Raw genomic sequence first — 12,558 nt, 5'->3', positions numbered from 1 at the left:
TATCCTTTGGATCTTAACTACCAGTATATGATTACTCTTCATCATGTTGGCTTCTGATATCTGATGTCATATAAATGACTTATATCACACTAAAATTTCCCTTGAGTTTACTCTTTAAGGTTCAGAATTCACCAATAATCACACTTGTTATTTTCAAGTCTTGGTTTTAAACCTAGAAACTAGACTAATGCTTAAACTGTAAAAGAAGGGTACATTTTATGTAACTTTAGTTGTTTATACCAGTTCTGCCAATGAAAATCTAATGCAATGTACATACATAATTTAACATTTTCTAATAGCTATGTTAAAAAACATACACCAAAAGGTAAATTTCAATATTATTAATTTATTTTATTTAACCCATTGTATCAAAAATGCCATTATTTAAACAATCACTATAAAAATTATGACTGAAATATATTACATTCATTTTTTCTGTTAAGTCTTTGAAAGTTGGTGTGCATTTGACACTTCACGTATTTGTTCAGACTAGTCACATTTCAAGGTCTCAGTAGCCAAATGCAGCTACTGGCCACCTTATAGGACCAGGTAAGTTTATACTGTACTGTTTAACAAATTATAAATGTCTGATACATTCTCATTCAATCTATTTTCTATAGACAAAGTTACTGCTACAATTTAGTAAATAGCTCAGCACTTTGGCAATATTTACATTTCCTAGGTCATTAAAAAGTGTCATTCTAAATGGAAACTTTATAAGCAGACACATCCTCTATCCTGATGTGTGGAAAAGCTTTTTCTATTATGATTGTAATATTTCCATTAATTGCTTCAATGGGGCTTCAAAGTATGTTTTTAATGTTGTAGCAAAATAAAGGAAATTTTTGTGTTTTTCTTCCCTTAAAAGAAGATTTACTAATACAAATTGAGTGTCTTCATAGAGACTGTGAAGAAATCATAGTTACCCTCTAGGCACCAACCTTCTAATGGAAAGGAAAAAACAAAAAAGACATTTATTTTCTTTTAGTGAGAAAAATAACCTACTAGAATTTGAAAATATCTTATATCCACATTATTGTTTTAAGGAAATAGTATGAGGGGAATTTTACTCCTGTGCATAAAAAGAGATGGTGGACTAGTTCTAGTATTTTAGTTTTACCTTAAGATATATTTGAGAAACTTTATTGGGAGGAAAATACATAAATAACTTAAAAATGAAGATTTTTTTTTTTCTGAAGTACATCCAGATTAAAAATAAAATACAACCAAGAATAAATTACAAATATTATATTTCATTCCCAGTTTGAAGATGGTGAATCAAACTTTTGGAACCTAATAGACAATGTTATTTTAAAAAATTAAAACATATACTTCCTTTTAAATTGTTATTTTAATCATGTATATATTTTTTCCATATATGCTTTCTAACTCTCTTTACCCTTCCTTAATTTCAAGATGGATATTGTTATTTGTTATTCAGAACCATTACTGAATGGTTTTCGGAAAAGTAAATCAATAGGTATCATGGCAATCTTAATATTTTCATACTCTAAGACTTCCACTGATATGTCAAAGGATTAGTGTGCCCTTTTATATATCAGAATCACAAAAATTATCCAGCCTTACTTGGGTACTCTGTGTATTTCTGTATGATTCCTGTATGACTCTACATGTCATCCCTTGAAACTTCTAGTAAGTTGACTATTGAAAGAGATAAATACAAAGGAAGATATATTAATTTCATATCTAGGAAGGTAGGGGCTCTTGGAAAGAATTAACCTTCATAAAATGGATCAAAAAAGACAAAAATCAGTTATATTTCTGTATACTAGGAAAGAATAATCTGCAATTTATTAAAATTTATAATTTTTATAAATAAATAAAATTCATTTTCTAAAATAACAACAAAAAAAACCCAGCTATGTGTCTACACTAATGCTAAATGCTTTGCATGCATCATTCCATTTAATCCTCAAAACAACTCCCTGAGTTGGTACCATTATTATTCCCATTTTACAGATAGAAATATAAGACCTCAAGTGGTTAACTAACATTCCGATGTCACACAGTAAATGTCAGAATTTTAAATTGAACCTGAGTCTTTCTGTTATCCAAATTTGAACTCTTAGTCGTTATTTTTACCTTCCCCCATTAGCCACATAATTACTCCCAGTCCCAGTATTTACAATTATGGAGCACACAGGCCACTAGACAAGATGAGGACCTCAAAGTCAACCAAGTGTTTGGACTCTCTTCTTGGCTTTCCTAAACATATTCTTCTCAATAGAAGGTATATGCACACTAAAAAGAAAAAAAAAAAAAAAAGACAGGGTGTTAGGATGAATGCAGGTTTAGGTTTTTTCTTTCTAGCCTTGAGTCCAGTCCTCAATCCTGCCCTTCTTCTGAACTGACAAGTGATTTAGTGGGAGTGGGTAAGTGATAGAACAAAAATGCACTGAGGAGAAAATGATTAGCCTATTTATTGAAAATTCTGGGCATTGTGTATAGACCATAGATTTTGAAATCTTCAGAAGAATTTTTAATGCCAACACTCTTCTCTTTGTTATAGTCATGAAATACTTTTCAAATAGATCTTAAATAAGAAAAAAAAAAGAGTATAAGGGATAATTGCCTCTTTATTTATATATCTTTATTTGAGTTACTGCAAAATATAAAAACCACCAGAAGACTTACATGAGAACATTTTTAAAATGAATGACTTCATTTTTAAAATGAAGATAAATTTCCTTGTATGAGCACTTTTTGAGTAGTTCTTATCTAAAAATGTGTGCCAACTATTTATTTTATTATATTTATAAATAGAGCATGGAACACAAAATATTTTAGAAGTAGACGTAAAGTTTGCCATTCAAATAAAGATTTATTTTAAAATGGATGCAGATTGATGACTTTTTTACAATTTTCCAAAGGAAAACTGATAATATCTTTAAAAATATTTCATTAGATAACATTATATAATGATATAAAAGATTATATATATTTTATTATATAAATTAATGATTAATTATAAAATAGTGCATGATTATTATAAAATAAAACCAGTATGAGATCTGTTTAAAAATGTTGGTATATTTATGCCTTGTATGAGTATTCTTTTTCTTTTCCACTTAAGATTATATTGTAAGCATTTTCCCAGTTATTAAATGTTTAGGAAAAGAAATTAATAAGCTATTTCTGCCATGAATGGAGTAAGGAAGTTAAGAGGATTCTAGTTAGAAAAGAAAAGAATTATAGCCTGGCATTGTAGAGTTGGCAACATTCCCTTTAGTCAATTCATGAGATCTCAGTGTTTATATATCCCTTGTTCTTTTTTTTCCCTATGGTCCCATTAAGAAGTGGGATTATCAGCAAAGTTCCTAGTACTTGGAGCAAGACCTATTATCAGTATCATAGTCATTTGTCACTATGTAAGATCACAGTGCTTAGATTTTCACATTATTTCTTTATGTTTAAGCTATAAAAAGAAACAATGAATTGGATTCATAAGAATTTTCCTGGTTGAGTTAGCACCTAGGCTAAGTGTTTATCTGCTAAATGACTACTGAATACAAGACCATTTCTGCCATAGTTGTAGTTCCTTCTTCTATGGTCTGGGAACATCATATTAAAGATATTAATGCTAGTAGCTCAGTAAAATTCTTATCTTCATTTGGTATAAACCCAACCAGGGAACCAAGTCACACAATACATCCAAACCTGATCTCACTAAGAAGGAAGGAAGAAAGGAAGTCTGACCCTCTTCCTTCACACGTAAGGGTTTTGTTTTTAACTCGTATCACCTTTCTCCCACTTTCCCCCATGCCTACACACTGCCATCCAGGTAGTGCTCTACATGCCTCCCTAGACATGAGCCCTTATTATAAAACCCTTTCCCTACTGTGCATTCTTTATTAATTATTCACGTATTTCCATGCCCCTGGGAGTGGGGAAGCCCCCTTCAGTGAACATTATCACTGTCCTTTACCACGTGATCAGAAGGGATTTCTCCCCATCCTCTGACCAGACATCTACTTTCCCCAGGCACCGTTAACTATAGGGTGGGAATTCACTTTTTTGAATCCATCAGCGTTTGACAATGGTTACATTTATTATTGACTTATTGAGTTTGCAACAATCTCAATTCAAGAGAATGAAGTCAAGTAGAAACACCTCAAGGTAAATTTTAAGTTCAGCTATATCCTGGAACTCCTTCCCAATGCTCCCATTATGTCATGCATCTTAATGCTAATGGACCTGTAATCCATTTGGTATTTTACAAATGCCATTTTTTCTTATGTTGTTATATAATACCACATATATTCCTTGACAATGTAAATTTGCAACACAAATCAATAATGACTGTTGGTTGGCTCTTTCATCCGAATTACTTTAGGGAGATTACCGTTTTTGGAAATTTAAACTCTTCGAGACTTACTGCTCTCTCCATTTCCTTTCTCCTCTCTTCATATCCATCCAACAATCATCAAACACTGTCAAATCTACTGTATCAATATCTTGCTTAACTACATTCTTCTTTCCACCCCCAGAGCTATGCCTTGGTTAAGGATCCCATGGTCTCTCCCCTGGCTGTTGCAACAGTCTCCTCACTGAATTCCCACTCCTAACATCTCTCCTACACTTAACCTTTTTCCTACCATGAGCTTACCAAAACATACTGATGATGCCTTGTCATTGGCTAGGTGAAATTTTAGCTCATTTGTCAAGCCTGCAAGGCCTTCCATGATCTGGCTCCTGTTACTTCTCCAGCCTCATATTTGCCTGCTCCCTGCTCTTTCAAGCCATGCATCTCACCATCTCACCCTGGCTGAGTCAGCAGTGCTGATGCACCTCCTCATTTCAGCGCAGGATGTTCCCATTGTCTGAACCACTTACCCCTGTTTGAATGTCTGGCATATTCCTACTCGTGCTATGATTTTCAGGACTTATGTACCTTTCCCATGAATTTGCTGAGTCCTCCAGACATTTTACACGTGTGCACCTTTTATTTATGCACTTTATATATAACTCCATGTTAAAATTTAACTCTGGGACTTTTGTTTGTCTTCACACCCCTTTCTCAACAGATTGTAAGCTCTTTTGAGGCAAGAACCAGGTTTTGTCATTCTTGAAGGCCCTGGACCTAGTTCAGTGCCTGATGCAAACAAAGTAGGGGCTCATCATGATGGAGTGACTGCCTGATTGAATAAATGTGTGTGTTAATTTATTTTAATCATGCTGCATCTGTGTTCTAATCACTAGGCCTTCTCATTTTCCCAAATATATTCTGGGGAGCTTTTTTTATTTACCTACTTGTATTTTATTATCAAGATACCTAATCACTTAGAAAATACAATTAGGCTAGTCTCAATTCTTTGTTAGAAAAATACCTTAAAAGACAAAAACTTAGAAATGCTTTTGATTAAATAGTGAAAGTTTAGTGAGTTAGAGGAGTAGTTCCCATTCTCTTTTACGAAAGAAGGGATAATGTTTATAAGGGAGGTAAGTCTTTAAGTGTTTAAGTTCCAGGGTCCTCCTAACAATTATTTATTTATAACAACAGACCATGGCCCATAAACTTTATAATTTCTTTCCTCATTTGATTAACTTAAATTAAAAGATAACATCTAGTATATACATTCCCAGCAGGGAGTTAGCTCATGTACTAAAGGGGCACAAGTGACCACTCTGCTATTGTACAAAGATCTACCTTTAGAAAAGTCAATGAAAATAGAACCATAGAGAAATAAAGTATGACCAGGCAAGGCTGTCATTTGCTGCTAGAACTACAAGTTTGCCTTAGCTGCTGTCTGCCTGTCTTAATTAGCTGGAGCCATTTTATTTGATTCAGTTGAAATGAGAATAAAAATAAGACTTTGCCAGACAATGGGTCAAGCTAACTTGCCATTTTTTAATCAATAAAGGCATTTTGAAGAAGGTGGTTTTATTTCATATGCCACTAAAACATTAGAAGTATAAAAAGTAACAAAATAATGAATTATCCTTTCTTTGATCAATTTTACTCATGAGTATGTTGTACACGTTACTCTGAATTTTATACCAGGCACTCAGGGTTTGGTAATGAAGTCAGTACCTCTGTTTCCTCACAGAAGTTAGGGAATTGACAAAATCAAGAAGACAGTGAATGTCTTACTGTTCACATCTCACATCTTTGTCAGTACAAAAATCATATTCAAACTTTAATTTTTGATTTCATTTTAATTTGGTGTTTCTTTGATTGTTCTAGTTCCTAAGTCTTCCTTCAAATTCTTGTTAAAATTCCTTGTTTTCCGTGCTATTTTGTGACAGCAAGGACAAATATGTATTTACCAGGGGCTTCACATAACTTCTTAGTATTCTGCTGAAAATGTATAACATTTCACAAAATTTATTCACATAATTGCTACTTTTATTCTTATCTTTACCACAGAAGAAATATTTTGGGGTCTGTATTATAATCAAATATGGCAGAAATATTTGCATAAGATGTTTCAGGGTATATAATGAAGTCATAAGCACAACATTCATTACATTTGTATATGATTGATTTAATGAATAGTAAAAGGACATGGAGTATGTGGCATGAATAACAGGATGGCACTGTATTTCTTCACTTTACATACCTATTAATCTCCCTTGATGTACTAAGCTGCAAGTTGAATCTGAATATAAATAATTGAGATGACCTAGCAACCTCCATCGTTTCATTAACTTGGAGCATTCCATCTAAATGCCTTTGGTCATTGGCAGATTAAGCAATCAGCATTTATCTAAAGCTGATAAAAAGATGGAATTTCCATTTTAAGTTGCTGTTTCTTACATGAAAGATGGCAATTGCATTGAAACATTTCCTTCATAATCGTGTTATTTTGTTAGGTCAATTTTAAAACTTTTCATTTCGAAAAAGTAAGGTTGAATCAAAAGACTTTTTTTACCCCTTCTACCCTGAAAATCAAAATTTATCTTTAAAGCATTGATCTCAGATCATGTAATACAAACCTGTAAAGAATTAATACATTTCTGCTCACAATTTTCCTCAGCTTCTTATATATTTAATAGCTACATACTTACATATGTATGTAACCAATCCAAGATGGTATGAGGAAGTCTAGGTAGATGAAAATTTGTGTTATTTAGGAAGGAGGGCCCAAGTGACAGTCAATGACAAGGACACCTAGAGAAGGTGATGCCAATGCGCTGACAAGAAAGCAAAGTTCAACATTGCAGAGTCTAGGAATTAGCAACGTTCTGAGATTTAGGACTCCACATCTGTACTGAGCATCAAGATAGAATTGGTAAGAGTAAGCGATGAATGTAACCTTGAAAAAGCAAAATGTCAAGCAGGCAGTAGAGGTAAAAAGTCATCAAACTTGGGAAAGCAAATACAGTGCCCAATACAAAGGGAATACAAGGTGATTAAGAAAATAAACAATGGATTCTTTTACTGGAGCTGGCACTCAGGTTAGAATGGCGCTAACAGCAACTTTGACATAATGTTCAATGTCCTGGATTAGAGGAATGGATTGGAAAACAGTGGGAGATAAAGCTGGGATAAAATTTTTACATATCAATTAATAGATTATTATAAGTGTGCAATATTTACCATATAGGAATTCAGAATAAAGTCAGCATGAAATTGCTGGAATTATTATTGGTTGGAATTATTTAAAAACAGAAAGTAAGAGATGACATTGAGGCCTATAAATAACAAGAAAAAAATATTATTACTCAGATATATATTCCTAATAAACAACAGAAAAGTTCTGGTGAAAGAAGGTTAACATTTGCTATAAACAATAGTACTTTCTCTTCATTGGATCTATTTCTAAAATAGAAAGAAAGAGTGGATCTATTTACAAAATGTACAAAACATGTTTTCTGGCTATTTTGCTTTCAGAGTAAAATACTCAGAGCTAAGCTGCATTCTGTAATTGGGAATAGGATGCAGAATGAGAGGAAGTAGACTAGTCATAATTACTATCAAAACTATGTTTTCCTGTATTATTCCATTTTTATTCATAAGTTTAGGAACTTATCTTAGGCATTTTATTTTTTATTTCCATAATTTTGGAATTTATTTCCAACAAATGTTGAAATATAATACCAGATAAAAGATATCTTGGCCTTACTAAGTCCTTAAATAAAATAAATTAAAAAAATAATAAATAGTAATGTAAATTTTCATTTAAGTACTTATGTTTATATATTTTATATAAAAAGAAATAATATAAAACATATATTTATGATCTATATAAATTCCTATTACTTTAGCTGCTGTTGTGAGTAGTAGGCTATTTACTAGAAAGACAGTGGTACTGGCTACAATACTAATAGTATAATTAGCATTTATAATATATGACCTCAGGTACTAAATATGTATAAGATTTTGACAGATTTTTATTATTAAACATAACTATAAAAATATTTATTTCTAAACACATAACACATTTAACTATAGATTTTATTAATTTTGGACTCAATACTTCTGCCAAATTTTAACAAATTTTCCCTCTTCACTGCTGTGATTTATAACAAACAAATTGCAACTTTCTTTTGTCATGCTAAATTTCAGAAGAATTTTATTTAAAAATTGAGAAAGCTGGAAAATATTGCAAGTAAATCAAGAACTTGGTATATAATAAAATTTATATTATATATAATAAACAACAATTATAACTGATTTTTTCCATGTAAATATATACCACAGTAGATGTTCACTCTTTTTGTTTTTAAATTACTTTCCTCTGTATCTTACCAATGCAGAAATTCTCTCACTTATTTGATGCAAAGTATTACCTGACCCTGTTCTTAGAAATAGGAGCGTACACATATATTAAGTGTGTATATTAAGGACCCTAGGATGTATAGGAGTCCTAGGAAGTTTGATCCAAGCAATGACTCTATATATAAACTCTGAATCTAGTTCCTATTGCATGTTACCATTTGTATTGACAATCTCTATTACAAAATAACCTAATTGTGAAATGTATTTAATGCTTACTATATCTTAGAGCTATTATTGCCTTGTAACAACATCATGGGGGCAGTTGTAATCCTCATTTTATAGATGCAGATACATAGAATAGGCAGATTATATATAAAGGAAGATCCCCGGACTATAGTCAGAAGTATATAAAAGAATCCTTAAGCATCCAAAGGTAAAAGTTAAGCATGATTAATTCAAAACCAGCAAAAAATGTTACATGTATTGCTTCTTCTTCGACTTTAATATATAGAGTTTTACACCAATTTTGGGTGAGGTGGTGAGTAGCTGGTCTACCAAACCCTTTTATTTCCTTCCCAGATTAAACCAATAAATAGGGAATACAAGCCAGCATCTGAATCCCATTTCCAATCCTTTCTAATGCTGTTTCTTTAAGCAGGTTATTTAATTAACCTCTTTGAGCCTCACTTGTCAAAGAGAAATAATAAATTTTAGTGTGTTGTCCTACGGATCGAAAGGGATAATGAATTAACATATAAGAATATTGTAAACCTACCTGGCTTTTTGTAATTATAAGCTATATTATTGCCTCCTCTTAAAATCTCAGTGCCTTATAAATGTAAAACAAATTTTGATACAGGGCTTATAGCTTAATTAATCCAAACATATTATTTCAGCATCTTTTGTCATCTCTTACATGCAGTAACACTGTAATAGATATGTAGTGTGTATGTGTGTGTGTGTGTGTGTGTGTGTGTGTGTGTGTGTGTTGGATGGTTAATTGATATAGAAACCTTGAAAAGCATTCACACAGAATCTACTTAGTACTAGAATCTAATAGTCTTCTTTAAAAATGAGCCCAATCTCAATAATTTGAAATGTTCTATTAGAATGATGTATCCCTATTTAACAGACTTTTTTTTCTTAACATCTTTATTGGAGTATATAATTGCTTTACAATGGTGTGTTAGTTTCTGCTTTATAACAGAGTGAATCAGTTATACATATACATACGTTCCCATATCTCTTCCCTCTTGCATCTCCCTCCCTCCCACCCTCCCTATCCCACCGCTCTAGGTGGTCACAAAGCACCGAGCTGATCTCCCTGTGCTATGTGGCTGCTTCCCACTAGCTTTCTATTTTATATTTGGTAGTGTATATATGTCCATGCCACTCTCTCACTTTGTCCCAGCTTACCCTTCCCTCTCCATCTAGTTAGAAGTTTGTGAAATTGTTATGTGCCATTTATTTTTTCTCAATGTTAGGTCACTTCTTCTTTAGGTTAAGAAGATGGCTTGTTGCGCACAGAATTATAGGATGGATTTTTACTTGAGTTTTTTTTTTTTATGCCACTTACAGAAGACTATAAAATCTATTCTATTTCCATCTTAGAACAAGAATTTTGGAATCAGAATCATCTGTCTATTGAAACCAAGGTCTGCTTATTACTTCTTTTATAAACTTCTAATTATTTAGCATCTTTGAGCCTCAATTACCTCATCTATTTAAAGGAAATAGTAATGCCTACATCATAGAGTCACTATGAAGATGAAATACATAACTTTTATACTGCTCAAAGACAGTGTCTGGCACATAGTAAATCCTCCAAAAATCGTATTTATTTACTTCAAGGTAAATACCATTTCTGCACTTTAATGTAAGTGCTATTTCTGTTCAGGGTAAAAGTTCATCATTCTCAAAGAGTCATTTGATTTCCTGTTTGTACAAGTGTAACAATTGAATTAGGATGCAGCTATGTAAATACTACTTTTAAAAGAAATGTAAGAGTAGGTAGCTGCTTACTTTGATGCTCTGGATGAGATTAAGTGAATGAATGACACGAATCATCACTAGTTTTACTACCAAATTGTTGATGTTCATTTCATCACACTGGTACCTAAGTAATTGTGTTTACATTAGAAAGACAATTTTTTTAAAAAAGTGTAGCCTATACAGTTTTGTGATATAAAAGCCTAAGAAACAGTCTAGGATCTACTCTGATGCACTAATTTCCAAGATATGCTTGGCCAATACTCTTTAAATCAACATTAATAAATCAAAAGAATATTTCAGACAAAATGAAATGATGAGTTTTAGGGTGAATTTGCCTAAGGGATATTAGGAATTCTCTTGCTTTATTATGCAGAGAGGAAATATTATGTTGATCTTTCATTTGCCTTTCTAAAAGAATTCATAAATATTTTATTCATTAATCTTCAGAATACCCTGTGACCAAATTGAACCAGAAGGGAAAAGTAAGTTGTTAAACAGAACAGATGTTGAAATGTTATTTCAATGAAGGAAATCAATCCTTCATGAAAAATTCCTGTATATTGTTACTCATTAATACATTCTCCAAATAGTTCTTGCACACCTACTATATGCAATTTGTGTTAATATATAATGTGGATGATGAAAATATATATGTACATATTATATATTACATGATGTCTGCACCTGAAGAATTATCAGTTAAGTAAGGAAAGTAAAACATAGCCTTAAATAATAAAAAAAAAAATGCTGACCTATAATAAGGAATATATTTAGAAAATAGTGTGTTTGGATGGGAGTTTATCCACCTTTTGTTAAGGATGTAATTACAACTTCACATAAAATCACAGCTTGAGAATGGTTACGTGCCCAAGTAAACAGGAAAAACAGTTCCCTTTCTTTGTAGTTCCCTCACTGGACATTGTAAAAAATCCACCATCCTGTGATAAATGCAAGAAACTCAGAGATTTGATCAGGTTGATGAGGCCAAGTGATGGAGCCACAGGCCCCACTGTAGGATGCTCCACTCAGATGTGCCCTGTTGAAGCTGGAGAATTCCATGGCTGCTACCCAGTTTGAAGCACTCCAGAAAGTAGTACCACAGTTCTGGAGCTGCTGCCATACTTAGGGTCCTGGTATTTCTGCTGAAAACATGGCTGGCAAATGGTCATCTCCATCCACTCATGCCTCTATTGCCTCTGGTGTTAGGGGCCATTTTTGCCAATTGTCTCTCCACATCCTGTCTAATCACTCACCACTGGAACAAGGGCTCAAGTTCAACTTGGCCTAGATTCCCACTATTTCAGCTTTCAGGTTTTCAGTTATTTAACTCTTTAGTTTACACAATAAGCATGCACCTGGGAGCCTGCCCGTATTGCCAGCGTGACTGAGTTGACAGCCCCTGTCAGTGGTCACAGGCTGTTTGCAGACCCAGCCCTCCCCAGTGCTCCCAGGCCTTGTCTAGACTGGGGCCTCTCAGCTAGGAGTGTTTCCTCGCATTTGATGGCACTTGGACAGCCTCCGTCCCTCAGAGGTGTTCTGGTTTGGGGTCTTGATTGTTTTTCTCTTAGGAGTTTCCTTGACTCTTTTGCATATGTACTTACTTCCTTCCCAGCAACTTTCAAGCCCCTGGTAATATTAAGGAATGGAGAAGAGAGTGGTCTCTGTAAAACCAAATGCACAGTTGCTATGGCTACCACAGAGAGGTGCAGAGTGGGCTTTCATCTGCTTAAATACATTTTTTAAAAAGGTCACACAATGGATCTACTCAGAACCAGAAAACCTACACCAAGAGAATTTGATGTTTCTATCTTTCAACTTGGAGCTAAATTAATAATAAAAATAATAATTATTATTATTATTTTAATTAGTATTATTTTTCCATC

At 33.0% G+C, this 12,558-nt stretch overlaps 1 protein-coding gene across 9 annotated transcripts in view; it reads left to right on the top strand.

Moving 5' to 3' along the window:
- GRIK2 (glutamate ionotropic receptor kainate type subunit 2) overlaps positions 1-12,558 on the top strand; it is a 640,648-nt gene that overhangs the window by 312,854 nt on the left and 315,236 nt on the right. The gene's annotated exons all lie outside the window — the stretch shown is intronic.

The sequence above is a fragment of the Balaenoptera borealis genome, assembly GCF_965194805.1.
Source record: "Balaenoptera borealis genome assembly, chromosome: 9".
NCBI lineage: Eukaryota > Metazoa > Chordata > Mammalia > Artiodactyla > Balaenopteridae > Balaenoptera > Balaenoptera borealis.
The sequence above is the reverse complement of the archived record's forward strand: the minus strand, read 5'-3'. Positions and strand labels throughout refer to the sequence as shown.